Source organism: Palaemon carinicauda, chromosome 20, assembly GCF_036898095.1.
Source record: "Palaemon carinicauda isolate YSFRI2023 chromosome 20, ASM3689809v2, whole genome shotgun sequence".
Classification (NCBI taxonomy): Eukaryota; Metazoa; Arthropoda; class Malacostraca; order Decapoda; family Palaemonidae; genus Palaemon; species Palaemon carinicauda.
In genome coordinates, this window is record NC_090744.1 from 77380202 (window position 1) to 77399329 (window position 19128).

Consider the following 19128-nt stretch of genomic DNA (forward strand, 5'->3'; position numbering starts at 1 on the left):
GGGGTACTCTATGTTAGGTGATAATAATAATAATAGTAATAACAATAGTGATAACAATAATAAAAATACTACTAATAATAATGATAATAATAATAATTATCATTAATATTATTACTATTAATACTTTTAATATTCTTCTTCTTATTATTATATTTGTTATTATTATTATTATTATTATTATTATCATTATTATTATTATTATCCATATACAATAAGATAGCATGTGTATTATTTATTTTGCGCATTATGCTTTAAAGAAAACGGAAATAATTTTATGGTATACTCGTGTGTCAAGCTTTAAAGAAAGCGGAAATAACTTCATGGTATACTCTTACAAATTCTCATTAGACTTTGATTACTTACCAAAGCACATCCTATGTAGTTTTCCCAATTTTGTCTTTAGCACCTGCCTTTTTTCTGAATATTAGACCAAAAAATGAGTTCTATCAATTTCCATAACCTAGAATATAAAATTAATCTCTGTCCTTTTCGTTTAACGACTAATCCGTTCTTATTGTAAAAGATATCTCATAATTCTGATCACTCTTTGCTTCAAATCTTCCTAGACATTATTCAATTTCCCGTCCGCCTATCATATCAATGACCATTAATAAAGCTCAAGGATAGCCTTTCTATAAGGTTGGGGTCTACCTACCACAACCTTGCTTTACTCATGGAGAACTTTATGTAGCCTTCTCAAGAGCAAGGTCTATGAACTGTGTAAGAGTAAAAGTTTTTCCTCAGAATAATTCTACTCATGGCCAGAGAAGAGGAACTACCTTCACTAGAAATATTGTATATAAAGAAGTTTTGTGAACTGTTTCATGTATTGCTCCTTTTTTAAAATAGATATACAAGTCAAAACTTATCACATTTTATTCAAACTTGTATAGGTTAGGAATAAGATAATTAGTATTGGAAATATCATTTTGTGTAATTTACACGGGTTCCTCTTGCTATCATTATCATAATTATTATTATTTTTATATCTGTTTACCAAGGCACTTCCAATAGTTTTTTTGGGGTACCCAACAAAAAAAAAAAAAGGGAACAAAAGGGAACTTTTCCACTCTTCGCTCCTCCCAGCCTGACGAGGGATTCAGCTGAGTTTGTTTGGTACTGCTGAGGTGTCACAGCCCACACTCCCCCGTTATCCACCACATATGAAGTTTCATATGCTGAATGCTCTACTGCTGTTACCTCAGCTGCCACCAAGATGACAGGAGTAAGCAGCATTCATTCCTATTTCTAGTACGCACATACCTCCGTTCTCGCGCATCTTATACTACTCTTACCTATATTAACTCTCAACTTCCTTCCCTCACGTACCCCTCCAAACTCTGTCAATAATCAACGAAACTTCTTCTTTGAGTCTGAAGTATCATCAGCAAACAACAACTGATTTACCTCCTATTCATAATTACTCCTGTTTATCAGTTTCAATCCTCGGCCAAGTACTCGATTATTCACCTCTCTCCACTTCATCAACAAACAAATTGAACAACCATGGCGACATCACAATTCCCTGTCTAAGCCCTACTCTCACTGGAAACCACTCCCTCACTTCATTACCTATCATAGCACTCGCTTTAGGAACTCTCCCCTGCTTGCAACTACCTTCCATTAATTCCATATAACTATATGACATTTCGCATCTCTTCCTTATTAACTCTATAATACACTTTCTCCAGATCCATAAGTGCAACATACACCTCTCTTTATTTTGCTAATTACTTCTCGCATGTCTGCTAAATTGTAAAGTCTAAATCATACATTCTATACCTCTTTTAAAACTATACGGTATATCCAAGATTGCATCCTCTGTTATATCCTTAATCCTATTCATTAGTTCTCTACCATACACTTTTCCAACCAAACTCAATAAACTAATACCACTTGAATTACAACACTTATGCACATCTCCCTTACTTTTATATAGTTGTAGAATACAAGCCCACACCTAGTCTACTGGTACCATTGATGACATAAATCATATATTAAATAATCTCACCAACCATTCAAGTACAGTCGCACAAACCTTCTTTCAATATCTCAGTTATCACACTATCCATACCAGGTGCTTTAACTACTCTGGTTTCATGTAGTTATCTCTTCATTTCCTCTCTTGTAATCCCTCCCTCATTCTCATCTCCCATCACTGGCACCTTAGCCCTTGCAACAGTACTTACATCTGCCTCTTTATTATCCTCAACATTCCATAATCTTTCAAAACATTCCATCCACCTTTCCCTTGCCTCCTCTCTTTCAACAACCTTCCATTTTCATCTCTCACTGTCTCTACAATTCTCGAACCTGCCTTCCTTAATCTCATCACTTCTTTCCGAAACTTCTTATCCCAGTCCCCTCCTCTTGTCCCTTTTAGTAGCCTTTTATGACATGCAGAGATACGTTGGCGTTATCTTAATTGTTGTTATGCCCCTGCAGCCATATTATTATTATTATTATTATTATTATTATTATTATTATTATTATTATTATTATTATTATTATTATTATTATTATTATTATTACCGTTTTTTTTATTACTATGATAATAATTATTATCAATATTAATATAATTTTCATGATTATTATTATTATTATTATTATTATTATTATTATTATTATTATTATTATTATTATTATTATTATTATTATTATTATTATTATTATTATTATTATTATCATAAAAGAACTGCAATTTTTCTTGGAACAACAAAATGCTAAAAATAATTGACGGGAAAACTAATTCAAACAAAGGTATAGTTCAGGGGAAGTAAACGATAAACAATGAACAAGAATAGTAATGTTAGATGAATTACTAACAGACAAACCAAGAAAAGAGGCATAGATTAACCTGCTTATCAAAATACACTAGCAATTGCGAGCCTACATATTTTAAACTGATCCAAAACGCAGATGAAATTTAATGAATCGTTTGATATTTAGCTTTACGAAAGATATGCCAAATCTATTCGAATTACCAAATAACTTATAAGTATATGGTGCATGGTGGCCTAATGTTATGGAGATCTGAATGCAAGAAATAGTTAAAATAATGAAAAACCTATAAAGCATAGTTAATGAAACTATATGGCTACAAACTGATATCTTGACCAAGGGTAACAAAAGAGGATAAAAAATAAACTTCTCTTGATATAAACTCATAATATGAAAAAGCACAACGATAGTGTGGAATAGAAATAGGAGCACAATAGTAAGTTACCTTTAAATCAATACATCTATGAATAGAAATATTAAAAATAGTCTTGGTAGATAGTATAAGCTTATAACTAACTTTCTGTTGATATATACTCCTAGGTTAAAAAATAAAAAATACCAAGTTGGTTCATATAATAAATTCACAATTACAAGTAAGCTTCCCGTAATTTTATAAACCTAAGTGGATAAAGTGTAAAGAAAATTTATCCAGCAAAATTAAGCTCAAAAGTAAGCTACCAATAAGTCGAGACTCTTAAGTTGAACGGTATGAAGATAGTTTAGTGAGTACAAAGAATTTTAATTGTAAGTTGGTTTAAATTGGATACTTGTAAGTTGAATAAATATAGGGGAAACTCGAGATACAATTTAAAAAATATAAGTAAGATTACCATAATATAAGTTCCTTCGATAGCAAAGAAAATAAAAATTGTACATATCTCGGTACACCTGAGTTGTAAAAAGATATAACTGATGCAGTTCAAATAGGTAATGTAAGCTTTGAAGTAAGCTACTCACAATTTCATAATCTAAAGTTGAGACAACATTAAGATAACTCTGATAGTGGATAAAAACTTACAGGCACGTTCTTCGTAAGTCAAATACTCGTAAGTTGTAAAAATATATATAAAGTGAGTCTAACCGTATTTATATATATATATATATATATATATACCTTTACCTATATCTACTGTATATATATATATATATATATATATTTATGCAGTATATGTATATATATATATTTATGTATATATATATATATATATATATACGAATATACATACATACTAACATATATATAAATATATATATATATATATATATATATATACACGGTCAGAGCTCCTTTTTATTTTTTTCAACTTACAAGTATTTGACTCACGAAGAACGTGCCTGAAAGATTTTATTCACTACCAGAGTTATCTTAATGTTTTCTCAACTTTTGATTATGAAATTTTGAGTAGCTTACTTCAAAGCTTACATTACCTATTTGAACTGTATTAGTTATATCCTTTTACAACTCAGGTTTATCGAGATATGTACAATTTTTATTTTCTTTGCTACAGAACGAACTCAAATTATGGGAATCTTACTTATATCTTTAAAATTGATTCTCGAGTTACCCCTATATTAATTCAACTTACAAGTATTCACTTAAAACAGACTTACAATTAAAATTCTATGTACTCTCTAAACTACCTTCATACCGTTCAACTCAAGAGTCTCGACTTATTGGTTGCTTACATTCAATCTTATAGGAAAGCTTCTTGCAAGTCGATACTCATAAGTTAAAAACGTATAACGTTATTTCATATGCTAAAATGAAAGCTCACAGGTAAACTTTCTTTAATTTGGTACACATAGATTGAAATAGTATAAAGATAGTTTTGGCAGAGAATATAAACATGCACATGCACTTCCTGGTATTCAAATCTCTTCTTTAAACATTATAAATATAATGTGATATCAACTGTAAGGTTACATGAAAGCTTCCTGTAAGTCGATATTGTTTTGTTTAAAGAGTATAAAGATAGTTTTGATATTATAATTAAACATCCCGAATCTTTATACATCAAAGTAAAAAAAAAAAAAGTGGAAAGATTGCCCGTATTATAAATGTTAGTTTACAAGTATGTTACCAAAATTCGATACTTCTAAGTTGAAAAATCATAAGTATGATTTAAATATTTAATGAAAGCTTACATGTAAGCCCTCCACAAGATGGCACTCCTTAGTTGAAAGAGTATGGAAGATAAACGGATAAAAAAATTATGAAATAGTTTGTATAGCAAATGCATCACATTAGTTGGCATTTCTTAGCTGAAATACTATATAGACACTGTTAATTGTACAGTATATATAGGTTTAATGGTATGATTCTAATTATCACATTCTGCAAAGTGTAATGAGTATGAATATTATACGGATAGTAAATGTAAATTTGCGAGAACCTTTTCGTTACCCAATACTACTAAATTTTGAAAATATAAAGATTGCTTGAAGAGAAAAACAAGATTCCAGTAACTCGCTACCCCTTTATTGAAAAGGTTTATTGATTCTAGCGGATTATAGTTAAGAAAGAAAGCCTCCATAACCCACTATTAATAAGGGAAAAAGTATATAGAAGTTCATTTAGTAAATGCAAGCTTGGAAAAAAATTCCCTCAAATCGTCTCTCCATAGCTGAAGAGGAATACAGAAGATATATTTTAGAAAGTGAATATAAGCATACAAATAATTGCACCGTAACTTGATAGTCCTAGCTTAAAAATTATTAAAATAATTTAACTGTAACAAGAGCAAACAAAGATTTCTGCCCTCCGCCAAAGGTTAATTGATTCGTCCATAGTGTATGTTCTATTTATGGTATAAATTTCGCCAAAATCCGTCAATTTCTTTTGACGCCATCTTCAAAATGGTGAAATATGTAAATCAAGATCTAAAATGCTGACTCGGTTGCCAATCTTCTCTAATATTTAATGTGATCGTCCTTGACCTAAGATCAACATCAGGAGAAAATTTCGACAAAATCCTTCGAGCAGTTTTGACGGGATTCTGTCCAGAGTTACATGACAAAAGCACATCCAAATCTAGAATCCAGGTCCGGATCTGGATCAGCTCCAAAACCTAATAGAGTCGTCCAGGTCCTAAGGTCATCAATATCCGTTAAGTTGTTTTGACGTAATTCTGTCCACAGGCGAATGTCCACAGGCAAAAGAAATGAACCGACATGATTGCAATGCCTTCTTGGTGTATGCAAACGTAAATCTACGAGTTAGTATTCCATTATTTGATTTACATAAATTAAAATTAGTAAAAGGATAGCATGGGTGGCAAATATAATCTTTCGAGTTAGCTTACCATTAAGTTGATACTCAAAAGTATATATATATATATATATATATATATATAAGTATATATATATATATATATATATATATGTTTGGCTAGTAGACATAAGGTTACAATTATAGTTGGCGAAGTTATTGCTTTGTTATTTTTTTCACTTATGAGTATTGACTTCCTGGAAGCTTTCTTGTTAGCTTCCAGTTATCATACAAACGTTTTTAGATACTTTCGCAAGTAATGACTTCTGAATTATTGAGAAGGTTAATTATTAACTTATATTTACAATCTGAACAATCTTTTTCCAGCTTAGAAGTATTGACTTATTGGAAGTTTACTTTCAAGTTAAATTTTCTATCAAACCGGCATCAATCCCTTTTTTTCTTTCTTATATAACAGACTTCCGGTAAGTAAGGATAATATCGATATGTTTACGTTGATTTTTTTCCTTAAATATTGCTTGAATTAAAAAATAAAAATAAACATAAGGTTCTCATAATTCAACACTTCTGAGAGGAAATGGTATAACGATAACTCAGGTAGGAAATGTGAGCTAACAAGAACTCCTACGTTAAGAGAGTGTAAAGATATTTTGATAGTTAAAGTATAGCTTACTTGTAAGCTTCCCACAAGACGATACTCCTGATTAAAAAAGGATATATGGAAATAATTTTTATAATATATATATATATATATATATATATGTATATATATATATATATATATATATATAAATATATATATATATATATATATATATATAACTTTTAATTTATGGTACACATGCGTTTATGAACAAAGTGGGTAACACGTGGTTCTCTTATTGCTTAGCTTTATATATTTAGCTTTCAAATGAACTACACGACCGAAAATAGATTGTTTTTGGTGCGTATGGAAACTAAACAATTTAGGACACTAATTGGCAGCTTCAAAACTTGAGTCTGAGAGAACCTCAGTCATGATCTGACCAACATCTGATAAAGTTCTGATTTAGTCAGTGATAGATGTGATCCAAGCCGAGGTCACCAGCACATTGCGTAGAGAAGAGTGTACACGATCGTCGAAGACTGACTTCTTAACGGTATGGCCTTGGCATAAATCAGATCAGAGAGATTTTGAGTGAAAAATATGGGGATGAGAATAATGAATATTCTGGTAATAAATCTGATGTATGTAGTGATGGGAAATAAACTCTAGCTGACTTGTTGTCATGATATTCCCAATTAAACTAATAATGATGAACCCTTCACTGATGATGATCAAGATTAGGACTACTGTATACTGTATTCTAGAAGCCAATAGCGGCGGTGATGGGAGTGATATATCAAAACCAAAGATATATTTATGAACATCAACGCAAAAGAGTAAGCTTGCAGTAGGGGCAGGCATGGCATTGAAATCGATGGAGGTCACATGATCATGAAACTTTAATTCTGTCTAGAGCAGTACGCGTTCCTGAGATAATAATGATCAATATTTTTTTTTTTTTTTTCCGTCGGATAGTTGGACTAACGGAAAGGGTTTTTATTCCAACTGAGTTGATTGTGTTGTTGAAGGGGGAATTTCCAGTGATTTTAGTGTCCTCTGAATGCTAATTGGTGTAACTGTTTAGAATTGTGAATGGGTGAAGAGGTAGTGAACATTATGGTTAACAAATGGTGAAACAGACAGGTACAGAGCATAGAGTAATCAGATTAAAATATGGAACCTTATTATGTTTGTTTTTATTGTTCGACAAATATTCACCTAAAACAGCATTGTTTCCAATATGCTTGAGCCGTGAAAAATACTGAATATTTATAGGTTTCTGCATTTTGCTGATGATAGTAAAAAGCAGGCACATGGTGGGAATAAGTTATGAGAAATTCGAAATATTAGAATAACAAATCAGTTCAGTTAGTTCTTTCCCCAACTCTAAAGGGCAGTAATTGAAGATTTTTATATTTTGTTGAAATTCGGTCACATTTTTAAACAGTATACAAAAGACTAGAAATATCATATTGATATAAAGATATATGTTACATGTGATTGTCAAACTTGAATATGTTTTTTTTTATTGCTTACATAAGTACAGTATTGACATACCCGGTAATTAGCTTTTAAAACATTCAGGGTCAGTTGCGAAAATGATGATGGATAAATTTCTAAATAAACCTATTTTATTTGTGGATAATTATCATACAACCCTACTCTAAATAATTTCCTTTATAAAAACAATACGAGTATTGTAGTTATAATTCAGTAAGAAAAAAAGACCTCATTTTGAAATAGTATGAAGATTGTTCAGGTATAAAATGTGAACTTAAAAATGAGCATATAATAATTTGATAGTCTTAATTTTAGAGTATAAAGATTGATCGGAATCTTTATGCAAGCAACATCTTAAGCCCTTCGTAAGTTAATATTCCTAAGTCTAAAAAGTTTGAAGATAGTTTAGATATTAATATTAAGTTGAAATTCAAGCTTTCCATAATTCGATAAATATAACCCGGAGAAGTATAAATATAGCTTAGATAGTAATTATAAGATAACTAAAAAAAAAAAAAAAAATCTTATCTTTATTCGATACTCTTAAAGTTTAAAAGTATTTAGTGGGGATAGTAACTACAAGCTTACAGGTAAGGTCCCCGTAATTCAGTACTCATAAGTATAAAAACTACAAAGATAATTTGTATAGTAAGTGCATGCTTACATGTAAGCTTCCTGTAAGTTCATACTCATAAGTGGAAAACACAAAAGAAATAATTCAGGTTTTAAATGTAAGCTTAAAAGTACCTCCAAATAAGTCGATACTTTTAAGTTGAGAAAGTATAGATATAAACTGGAAAGTTAATTCTAGGTTTCAAGAAAAAAAAATGTACGTAGATAAAAAATATCTAGATCAAAAAGTAAATTTGAGGTTAAAAGTGAGGTGCCAATAAGCTTATACTCTGATGTTGAGAAATATAAAGATACGACTATTTTTGATAATGAAGATAAGCTTACAAGTATGATTCCCATGTGTTGATATTGGTAATAATTTTGATGTACATACGCTCACAATTGAGCTATTCCTAGGTGTATACTACTATTTTAATCAAGTATAAAGATAGTTCAGATATTAAATGTAACCTGTTGGCTGTATGTTTGACATTAAGCAGAATTATGAGAAAGTTGATCTTCCTCATTCCTGTTTTCCCGAGGCTAAACTAACTAATTTAGCGTTTTGATCTTGTGGAATGAAAGCCCCCACGATGGACCTTGATGCTCATGGACGTGTACACCCAAATGATATTAATCCTTTGTTTCTCTCCTATAAAGACTTCATATTTCTTAGCAGCACCATCGTTATCTGATATTTTGCACAAGTTAGCAAGAATAGGAACTTTTAGCCCTTATTGGAGAATTAGTCATATTACTTCATTATGTAAAAGTGTTTATGGTCCCGGAAATCCAACTAATTACCGCTCAATTTCCATAAATATCATATCTAAAGTTTTGAATGCCTTTTGGTAAAACATCTAAATAGGTTTGCGGAAGGAAATCATCTTTTCCTTAGTTTGCAATTTTTCTTTCGTAAAGCCTTGGAGCATTGAATACCTTCCTTTTAATCTCCAATGCTGTACAGAAATCTCTTGGTTATGGCGAGGAAGTACCAATAATTGGCCTTGATCTTAATGCTGTCTTTGACACTGTTAACCACGAGTCCCTTGTTTTCGAACTTGAGGAATTGGCAATCTGTTGGTCTTCTCTTAACATCATTAATGAATTTCTAAGAGTTTAAAAAGAGTTTATAGTGAGTATAGGAATGTGATACCTGGTGTTGTTCAGGGTAGTATTCTTGGGTAATTACTTTTTATACTATATACACATGATATGTGGTTTGGCCTAGAAAACAAGTTTGCTGCATATGCAGATTATGCTGTTTTCTTTGCTTCAATATAATTTCCTGAATGTATATCTGGAGTGGTTGAATCCTTTAATAGATATCTAATTAAAATTATTGCAAGGTGCAAATTGTGGGACATGAAGTTGGATCCAAACAAAACTCAAAGTTGGATTATAAGTAGGTCGAGGATAGTTGCTATGTAACATCCATATCTGAGAATTGATAGTTTTCTTGAACTCGATATGACATTTTAAATTTTAGGTGTGACTCTTGACAATAAATTAACTTTGGAGAAACACATTAGGTCTGTCTCTTCTTCAATTGTATAAAAAATGGCTTATTAAGAAAGTCTTTCAAGATTTTCTGTAATCAGTCTGTCCTCAAGAAGCAGTTTATATCTTTCATTCTACTTGTTTCGAGTATTGTTGTCCTGTCTGGTCTTCAGCTGCTGACTCCAACCTTGATATTTCAGATAGGAACTTACAATCTATTAAATCTCTTTTTTTTTATCTAGATATCAATATCTGGCACCAATGTTCAATTATTTTGTTCCGCATGTTGCATGAGTTTTTTCATAATTCTGACCCTCCTTCAGATTCAGGTTTTCCCGGAGAGTTCCACTCTGATTGTTATACCAGGCATGCTGTTAATTCCAAAAGTCAGACCTTCTCCATCATGAAGCTCATTAATACACAGTATTCTAGAAGTTATATTTCAGCTATGATCCAGTTATAGAACAATCCTCCTAATTGTGTAGTTGAATCAATAAAACAAAAAGTTCAGACTTGCAGCAAATGTTTTTTTATGGTGAACAGGCTGAAATAGGTATTTTTATAGTTTATATATGAAAGATATGTTTTAATGTTATTACTGTTCTTAAAATATTTTATGACTTTATTGTTATTAATGTTCAGAAATCATTTTATCACTTTCTTGTTGTTACTGTTTTTAGAATATTTTATTGTGTTAATGTTGTGACTATTTTCAACATATTTCTCTTATATTTTTCATTACTTTTCACATAGTTTATTTACATCCTCATTTCCTCTCCTCTGTAGGCTATTTTACCCCCTTTGAGCCCTTGGCCTTATAGCATTCTTCTTTTCCATCTAGGGTTGTAGCTTGGCTAGTAATGTTAATACTTATCAATGATAATTATGATAGGAAAGGTAATCTTACATGTAAGCTTCCCGTAATTCAATAATAATAAGTTAAAAAACTATGAAAGATAGTTTGGATAGAAAATATATGCTAATAAGTAAGATTTTCATAAGTCCATATCCTACGTTGAATGGGTATAAAAATAATCAGGACAATAGAAGTAAGAGTACATGCAAGTTTCCCTTATATCTATATTTCAAAGTTGCAATGGTATAGATATAGTTCGCAAAAGAACATGTGAGATTTTTAGTTATCATCATATCTTATTACACCAATGTTGAACTCACTGGGAGAATAGTCGTTTACCTCTCTGAGGCCTTGATCTGAGCATTCAGGGCCACTGGATACCCTTGTAAGATATGTTCCATTTTTTATTGTGTTTCCCAATATGGCATACATTATTGGTGACTAATTCCCTTTTGTGACGGTTATCTTCGGTATTGACCACTTTTACTCTTGTTCTGTTTAGGCTGTGAGCAGCTACCCGGATTTCTTTTAGTACATCCAATGTTGTAAAGCTTTTGCAGGGTTTCAGTCCTCGTCTTGTATCCTGATGATTGTGGTAGGGATGCCTATGGGTATTATTGTTTTGCAGTTTTCGTTGGGTTATTAATAAGCGTCCCATAAGTTGATAACCCTACGTTAAGAAAGAATAAAGATATTTTGTATAGTAAATGTACCCTTACAAGTAAGATTCCCGTAGTTCATTGCTATTAAGTTGAAAAACTATAAGATCATTAGGGTAGAAAATTTATTCATATAAGTAAGTTTCCCTTAATTCGATACTTATATGGTAGAAAGATAGATTGGGTAGAAAAATTGAGATTACTATCAAGATTCCTTCAAGTCAATACTCCTGGGTTGAAAGTGTAAAAAAAAATATTTTTTCATAATAGATATAAGGTAACAGATACACTTCCTGTAGTTTGGTAATCCACAGCTAGACGAGTCTACTTATTGTTCTCATAGTATATACTCAAGTTCAAAATTACCATTTCGCATATTTATATCCCTATATTGAAGAAGTAAAAAGATATTTCGAATAATGAATTCAAGATTCATATTAAGTCTTTCATAAGTCCCTACTCCTACTTTTAGAAGTAGCAAGATAGTTCATATATTAAATATAAGCTTTCAAGTAAAGCTATGAATGTAAAGTTCATGTAGTTAGGTATTCCCAAGTTTAATAAGTATAAAGTTATTTCTTATAGTTGATTAAATGTTACATTAAAGCTTATGTATTTCGGTACTCGTGAGTTAGAAAAATGACAAATTCGTAGGTAATTTGTATTTTTCCTAACTATACAAAACTTAGCTATTTGATATGGGTGATTACTTTCAGCGTAGCTGAAATGAAGAGACATTAGAATTTTAACGAGGGTTTACTACCCCACCGCTGGTTAGCGGGGGTTAGCGGGGGTTAGGAGGGGTAGCTTGCTACCTCCCCACATCACACACACCTGTGATTGAGTTCACTTTGCTTAGAGGTAGGACTTCACGGGGGATAGGGCTGGCGGGCAAGTTTGATTAAATAGCTAAGGTTTGTATAGTTAGGAAAAATACAAATTACCTAAAAATTTCTCATTTGTTCCATAACTGAAATACAAAACTCGCTATTTAATATGGGTGACTCACCCCTTAGGAAGGGTGGTAAGTCCCAGCCAGTACTAGCTTTCAACGATAAGGAGTCCCTGCACCTCGCTAGAACTTTGCTGTGCAAGGGCTGCGGCCTATGTAAGCTGTGTGTGAAGGTATGAAGTGTGACCCGTCCTGGGTAGTTGACCTGAAGTCCTTTAGACGGCAGCTTTAGGCTAGGACTCTCCCAATACCACCTCGTCAGGGTATGGGGACGTGACAGTATTAACTTAATACTAGGAGCACAAGGAAACATGATTTACCTGCAGTGGTTCGAGGTCAGCTGTGCAGAAAACCTAGGATGCTGTTATCCCCAAGAGAGGGGAGGATGAAGAAAAGAATAAGGGCCAGACAAACCTTTTCATTCCTGCAGACTAAGACCGGGTAACAATGCCCTCAACCTTCTGCTTCTTGTCCATTAAGGAGCCTGAGGTTTTAAACCAGCCGTTGTGCAGCCATCAGAGGGCCGATAGAGAACGTATCGAGCCTCCTTCGTGTCACGTCTTGCAGGTAGTGGGTTGTGAAGGTCGTCTGACGCTTTCACATTCCCGCTTGTAGAAACTGCGTCACTGAAAAAGTTCTTCTTGACGGCCAGGGACGTAGCTACGCCCCTGACATATTCATGCTCTAAGGCGACATGATGGAGGAGGGTCAGGATTCAGAGACAGATGGATCACCCTACGAATCCATGCCGAGATGGTATTCTTGGTGACACTCCTCTTTGTTCTCCCAGTGCTCACAAACAAAGCTTGCACTTGGGGACGAACTGCAGCCGTTCTTTGAGATATAACCTCAGACTCCTTACTGGACTCAGTAGGGGATGGTCTGGGTCATCTGTTACAGGATGAAGACTCGAAATCCGGAAAGAGTCAAATCAAAGATCCGGCACTCCCGGATTCTGTGTCTTAGCCACGAACTCATAGACGAATCTGAACGTTACCTCCCTCCATTCCCTTGCATGGGCGATGTCATACGAGAGACCATGAAGTTCACTGACTCGCTTGGCCGAGGCCAAAGCTAGTAGGAACACCGCCTTCCAAGTTAGGTGGCGATCTGAAGCCCGGCGTAATGGTTCGTAGGGAGGTCTCTTAAGAGGCCTGAGAACTCAAACCACGTTCCATGGAGGAGGTCTCACTTCCGACTGAGGGCAGGTAAGTTCATATCTTCGTATGAGTAGGGAAAGTTCCAGCGAGGAAGAAATGTCCACTCCTTTGAGCCTGAAGGTTAGACTTAAGGCTGAGCGATAGCCTTTCATTGCTGAGACTGAAAGGCACATTCTCCCTCAAATATACCTGGAACTCCGCTATTGCTGGAATAGTGGTATCGAGTGGAGAGATACCCATTCCACGACTCCAACCACAGAAAACTCGCCACTTTGCCTGGTAGACCCCTGCGGATGACCTACGCAGGTGTCCAGACATCCTGTTCGCAACTTGTTGCTACAATCCTCTCATAGTGAGGAGATGCTGGATAGTCTCCAGGCGTGAAGTCAAAGCGAAGCTACAGCTTTGTGAAAGATGATGGTGTGTGGTTGTTTGAGTAGCTTTTGTCGCAGAGGGAGTTCTCCCGGAAGTTCCATTAGGAGTTGCGGAAGGTCCGGAAACCATTCCGTGTGATGCCATAGCGTAGCTATAATGGGTCATCGAGAGATTGACCGATATTCTGGTCTTGTTGAGCGCCCTTCTAATCAGACAGAACGGGGAAAAAGCGTACACTTCGGTGCTGTCCCACTGTTGTTGGAAGGCATCTTGCCAGAGCGCCTTGGGATCCGGGACTGGGGAGCAATAAAGCAAGAGGTTGAAGTTCAGCGCTATAGCGAACAGATCCACAGTTGGGCTACCCCACAAAGTCAGGACTTTGTTAGCTACTGGATGATCCAAGGACCACTTGGTACTCATTATCTGAGACGCTCTGCTTAAACTGTCGGCGAGCACATTCCCTTTGTCTGGAATGAGGCGAGCCGATAGAGGAATCGAGTGGACTTCGGTCTATCTCAGTATCTCTACTGATAGATGGAATAGCTGCTTTGAAAAGGTACCTCGTTGCTTGTTGATGTAAGCCACTACTGTGGTGTTGTAGCTCATCACACCACAGAGTGATCCGCCAGGTATTGCTGGAACTGTTGAAGAGCCAAGAAGACGGCCTTCATCTCTAGCAGATTTATATGGAGGCCCTTTTCCAATGGCCTGTGGTACAGAACGTGCCCCCCCCCCCCCCCCCCATTTCTTTTGAGGTGTCAGAAAATAGCATCCAATCCGGGGGAAGGACGAGAAGATCCAATCTTCTTCGTAGATTCTCGCCTGTCACCCACCACTGGCGGTTTGTCCGTTTCTCAGGATCCTTAGGGATCATGATGTCCAGGGAATCGCAGCCTTGATTCCACCAGGACCTGAGCCGCCACTGGAGAAACCTCATCCTGAGGCGACCGTTGAGAACTAGACGAGCCAAGGGTGAAAAGTAACCGAGGAGACATAACCACGATTGAGTTGGAAGCTTTTCTCGTCTGAGGAAAGGACTCGCGACTCTTCTAAGCCTTGCTATCCTGTCGTCTGATGGAAAGGCTTTGTGGAGGTTGGTATCTACAATCATGCCTAGGTGAACCAGTCTTTGATTCGGCAGCAGAGAGGACTTCTCAAGACTTACCATGATCCCTAGATCCTGGCAAAGTCCTAGAAGCTTGTCTTGGTGTCAAAGAGGGAATGACTCCGAGTCTGCTAGGATCAGGCAGTCATCCAGATAATGGAGGAGACGGATGCGGATCCTGAGTGCCCAAGATGATATTAGGGTGAACAAGCTGGTGACACCCTGTGGTGATGTGGAGAGACTGAAACACAGCACCTTGCACTGGTACTCCTTGTTGTCTATGCTGAATCCTAAGTGCTTCCTTGAAGACGGATGGACTGGGATCTGGAAGTACGCGTCCTTTAGATCCAGTATACACATGAAGTCTTGCTGTTATACTGCAAGACTGACTGTGTCTGCGGTCTCCATGTTGACCGGAGTTTGCTTTAATCTTAGCCTCTGCCCACTGAGCTCGCCCCCTTGCTGATCCCATGGCAAGGGTGCTAATGACACCGGATTCGTCCTCAGGGGAGGTAGAGATTGTTGTGAACAGGACGCGATATCCCTGACTGATTACGGAAATCGTCCAGGTAACGGCCCTGAGTGTCTGCAACATGTCTGTGCAACCTTGTAGGTATCCCGCCACTGGCGGACATGCAGGGGAGCTGCCAATTCTAGCGTTTGCAGCCTCGGCTGCTCCCTCTAGGATTTTTCCCTCACCTGGGGACTTCTTGCCTTTCTTGTCCTTGACCGGAAAGGACTTAGACCCCACTGTCTTAGCTGCCGTTGTTTTGGTGGGACGTAGCTGCTGAGGTGCTGGAGGTTTATAGGGCTTGAATGTCAAAGCACTATATAGGAGGGAGTCATGGTGACTTCCTACACCTCTCAGCCGCCTGCTTCACGTCCTTAGGCTCAAACAGGTTCGTTACCATAATGAAAGAATGTCTGAGCCTGTAGATTTTGGTGCTAGGGGACTCCCGGTATTGTCTTGGAGTCCTTTGACTCCCTCCTGGGAGGGATGCAGGACTACAACAACGACGGAGGCAGGCACTTCTTCACCCTTATTCGAGAAGACTTTACCACGCGAGGTGGGGTTTCCCTCAATGGTGTGATTGGGGAACGTCTCACCTCCCGTGACTCTCCTGAGGGCGGAAGATCTTCGTCCGAAGGTGAGGGAGAAAAGTCAGAGGGGGGAGAGTGCCTGCCTGGAAGAATTACGAGGAGACAGCTACGTCCTCGGAGAAGTTACCTCGTCCGAAACTCCTCTTTTCCTCTTCGGGGGAGTAGATGCAGCCAAGGATTTTTGGCTCAACTCCGAGAGAACAGCTTGAAAGCCTGTGCTGCTACTCTGATTAGAGTCCCAAACCAGGCTACCGGCTGCGCTATCAGACACCCCCTCTGGAGGGGAATTCGCCTGTAAAAAGATAAGGAAGCCATGTCCCTGGATCTTTCTGGAACCTTCCCCCTTACCAGCAAGCGCGCTGGTCTGTGCTTGGGGGGGGGGGGGAGGGGATGTGGTGATGGCGCCCTTACCGCGCATTGTCCGGCACCCTCGCGTGGGGTAGGGTATTGGCAATTGCGCTAGTGAGCCCGCTGGCGCCTGCACTACGGGAATCATGCGCGAGAGACTGTCGAAATGCTGACGCGTGCGCACGGGAATACCCTGGGCTCGCACGCTGGAGACTGTTGAAACGCTCGCGCGCGGGTGTGTGGGTAAGACTTCATAGAATGAGCAGGAATCAGATTGACGTGCAGGATCAGAATGAAGAGCCCGTGTGGGCCAGAATGTTGGTATGCGCGCATGCGTACGAGTTTGTTGGCGAGCGCGCGGAAGAACATCGGCGTGCGCGCGGAACACCATCGGTGCGTGCGAGCGCGCAAGACTATTGACGAGCTTGCGGGAGACCATCGGTACCCACGCGCTGAAAAGATCAATGGCGCTTGAAGATCGACGGTGCTTGCGAGCGTAAGAAGATCGTCGGCGCTTGTGCGAGTAAGAAGATCGTTGGCGCTTGCGAGCGTTAAGAGATCGGCTATCGCGCGGGAAACCATCGGTACCCGCCCGCGGACGATCTTTGGCGCTCACGCGCGTAGGAAGATCGTCAGCGAGCGCTACATGCGCTAGGAAGGGTCAGCTGGCAGGACGATCAGGAACGGGGATGGGTTCTTAAAAAAAAAGGGTGGGCATCCCCCGATGAGGACCGTAAGCTGGTCTGCTTTAGAGTCCAGGGCCGAAGTCCTTTGTTGCAGCACAAGGTTGAGCTGATAGATCGGTAGGTCAGCTGGCTGGACAATCAACAATTTATGGTATACTCGTGTGTCAAGCTTTAAAGAAAGCGGAAATAACTTCATGGTATACTCTTACAAATTCTCATTAGACTTTGATTACTTACCAAAGCACATCCTATGTAGTTTTCCCAATTTTGTCTTTAGCACCTGCCTTTTTTCTGAATATTAGACCAAAAAATGAGTTCTATCAATTTCCATAACCTAGAATATAAAATTAATCTCTGTCCTTTTCGTTTAACGACTAATCCGTTCTTATTGTAAAAGATATCTCATAATTCTGATCACTCTTTGCTTCAAATCTTCCTAGACATTATTCAATTTCCCGTCCGCCTATCATATCAATGACCATTAATAAAGCTCAAGGATAGCCTTTCTATAAGGTTGGGGTCTACCTACCACAACCTTGCTTTACTCATGGAGAACTTTATGTAGCCTTCTCAAGAGCAAGGTCTATGAACTGTGTATGAGTAAAAGTTTTTCCTCAGAATAATTCTACTCATGGCCAGAGAAGAGGAACTACCTTCACTAGAAATATTGTATATAAAGAAGTTTTGTGAACTGTTTCATGTATTGCTCCTTTTTTAAAATAGATATACAAGTCAAAACTTATCACATTTTATTCAAACTTGTATAGGTTAGGAATAAGATAATTAGTATTGAAAATATCATTTTATGTAATTTACACGGGTTCCTCTTGCTATCATTATCATAATTATTATTATTTTTATATCTGTTTACCAAGGCACTTCCAATAGTTTTTTTTGGGTACCCAATAAAAAAAAAAGGGAACAAAAGGGAACTTTTCCACTCTTCGCTCCTCCTAGCCTGACGAGGGATTCAGCTGAGTTTGTTTGGTACTGCTGAGGTGTCACAGCCCACACTCCCCCGTTATCCACCACATATGAAGTTTCATATGCTGAATGCTCTACTGCTGTTACCTCAGCTGCCACCAAGATGACAGGAGTAAGCAGCATTCATTCCTACTTTTAGTACGCACATACCTCCGTTCTCGCGCATCTTATACTACTCTTACCTATATTAACTCTCAACTTCCTTCCCTCACGTACCCCTCCAAACTCTGTCAATAATCAACGAAACTTCTTCTTTGAGTCTGAAGTATCATCAGCAAACAACAACTGATTTACCTCCTATTCATAATTACTCCTGTTTATCAGTTTCAATCCTCGGCCAAGTACTCGATTATTCACCTCTCTCCACTTCATCAACAAACAAATTGAACAACCATGGCGACATCACAATTCCCTGTCTAAGCCCTACTCTCACTGGAAACCACTCCCTCACTTCATTACCTATCATAGCACTCGCTTTAGGAACTCTCCCCTGCTTGCAACTACCTTCCACTAATTCCATATAACTTTATGACATTTCGCAGCTCTTCCTTATTAACTCTATAATACACTTTATCCAGATCCATAAGTGCAACATACACCTCTCTTTAATTTGCTAATTACTTCTCGCATGTCTACTAAATTGTAAAGTCTAAATCATACATTCTCTACCTCTTCTAAAACCATACGGTATATC